The sequence below is a fragment of the Asparagus officinalis genome, chromosome 3, assembly GCF_001876935.1.
Source record: "Asparagus officinalis chromosome 3, Aspof.V1, whole genome shotgun sequence".
NCBI lineage: Eukaryota > Viridiplantae > Streptophyta > Magnoliopsida > Asparagales > Asparagaceae > Asparagus > Asparagus officinalis.
In genome coordinates, this window is record NC_033796.1 from 65173908 (window position 1) to 65176580 (window position 2673).

Below are 2673 nucleotides of genomic sequence, written 5' to 3' on the forward strand. Positions count from 1 at the left end.
CCATTTGAATGAGTGGGGAGAATATGCCACCGTCACTACTAAGCAAAAATTTATGGGATCACATCACATAGGGTTGGGAATATTAGACCCTTAGAGGGGCGTATTAGTGGCTCTTATGGCTAATCTAATCTCGATTTATGCCAATAAAAATAATTAAACGTTATCACTCCCAGCAAGTATACAATACATACAAGATATGTAAGCTAGGATAAGCAATCATGAACAACAAAGAGATATATCCATATATATGCAAGGATATATAAACTAACACAAGATAATATTATCCTTACCAAAAAGATATAACAATATGATATATGCAAGGATATGAAACTAACACAAGGCGGTAAACAATATGAATTAAATAGTGGATCATATAGTAATGAGGCTATGCCATGGCCGATATAAAGATATGACATAAATATTAATTGAAGCGCCAAAGACACACTCAAACAAGCAATTATGATCAACGTAGTTTCGGACCTTCCGTCCTACGTCTCGCTCCCACTCCGGGGAGAACATCACTAACATATCGGCGGTTTGGAAGCCGGAACTTCTTCTACACACCTCGTTTATATTCACCGAAAACTCTAAACAATGCAAACACTATGCAATCTCTACTCTACATCTCACTAAGTGTTGGCATAGCTGGTCTCCTCAATGTCGGTTATAACCCTCTCTAGGGATCGTCAACCACACACTCCTCTTGGGATATCCCCTCTAAAACCAACCACTCCTCACTCGTGTACAAGGTGTATTACAAAGTGATTCTCGATAATTAAGCACAAATATACAAATGATTGTTCTGGAAAACAAGGTGAGAATTCATTAAGGCAGCAAACTCTAAGTCACAAACCCACAACCCTAAATCTATACTATGAATGTAATCAATACTCCAAATGGTTGTGTGTGAACAAAGAGATTAAATCGAAAACTAAACTCAATCTAGTTCTAGCTTAATAACAAGTGATAATCAAATATTATAAAAAGCTGAGAATAGAGTTTAGAAAACTTCTCAATAGATCAGAGTTGAAGGAGTAATAGTTGAATGCCCAAACACCAATAGATGATCTCCTCAGCTTTGTAGAATTGAATCACAAAAACCGGGAAAACTCAAAATGCTTTAAAACTTCTTAAAACAAACTTAACAAACACTAAACAAGTTTAAAACCCTCTGTTAAACTCTTTAAACTATTCTCTTGTTAGAAGGACGGAAATGATGATGTATTTATAACAGACCCAAGACATCAGCCAAAACCTTTAACAAAGACAAAACAGCCCCAAGCAACGAATAAGAAAACTAGCGCGTTGAACTGAAAAAGCTTCGTCGGTCGATCGAAATTCATTGTGTCGACCGGAAATTTTTGTCGTCACCAACCGGTCGACGCACAGACCTCCTGTCGCCCAGTGAGCGTTGCAACTCAGGTTCGGATCGACGTTCGCGTCGACACAAAACTTACATAATTCAAAAAACTGTTTTTTAAAAGTATTTGAGACTTTTGAAGAATATCGTTAAAATAACAAATGAAGTCCAAAATTATGAAACTTTGGGAATAAGTATATAACATGTAAGCTGAAATGGTTACATAAAGAATTTTCCAAAATATTGCATTTCCCATTTGTGAATAAATCATCATTTTGAAAATAGTCTAATAACACTAAAATGTAACATGTAAATTGATATTTTGGTTAAAGCGCATGTTTGAAACTTTGGCACATTATATATATCAGACTTAATAAAACTATGTATATGATTTTTTTTTTTTTTTGTTTTAAGTTCGCAAAAACTAAAAGAATTAATATTTTCACAAAATTGCATATTCTATGCAATATTTTCCGAAACGCAATTAGTAAATATGAAATAATATTAATTTAGTACTTATAAACATGAAACAGCCAAAACATATTATGTACTTATATATATAAAATCTATATATTAGTGCATTAGAAACCAAAATTATGTATATATATTTAACTATATATATACTTATGAAACCAATAGATGTGTGTGTATAGATAATTGAGCTAACGTATCTAAAACACACATAAATAAATCCTAAACTATATACCCAAGTTGATCTTGATCTTCATTTGAGCTCACTTGGTCATATCACCCGTGCGGATGAAGCTTGAAAGTTGGATCTTTAACTTGAATTGACGTGCTTCACCCACAATTCCTCTCAATCTCCATTGATATGATCGTTATGGCGACTTCATCCATCCTCAACTACGTTGTTTGTCCTACAAACATAGGAATGCGACAAAGCACTAGAAAACAACATTAGTAATAATTGTTTTTCTTGTTAAACATCAACTCAAAACGAAGAAGGCTAACATCTCTCGCCTTTTTTATGATGACTAAAAAATAGAAACAAATTTACCAAAAAGAATATATGCATGAAGGAATGAACATATACAAGATAATCACATGCATATAAATGTATACTCACGAATTTCTCCGCCCTTTGACAACATTCAAAAGGGACAAAAGATTAAGAGAGCGAAGCTCCGCTCTACCTAATAAGCATGGGTGACGTATCAACTAAAAGATATAGTATTCCCCCCTATCAAGAAGCCATACGAATATATAAAATAGCTGGAAGGCAAACATGTGAGCAAAAGCGTAAATGCTAAACAAGACTCTACATAAAAATACAATGATGACACATATTAATA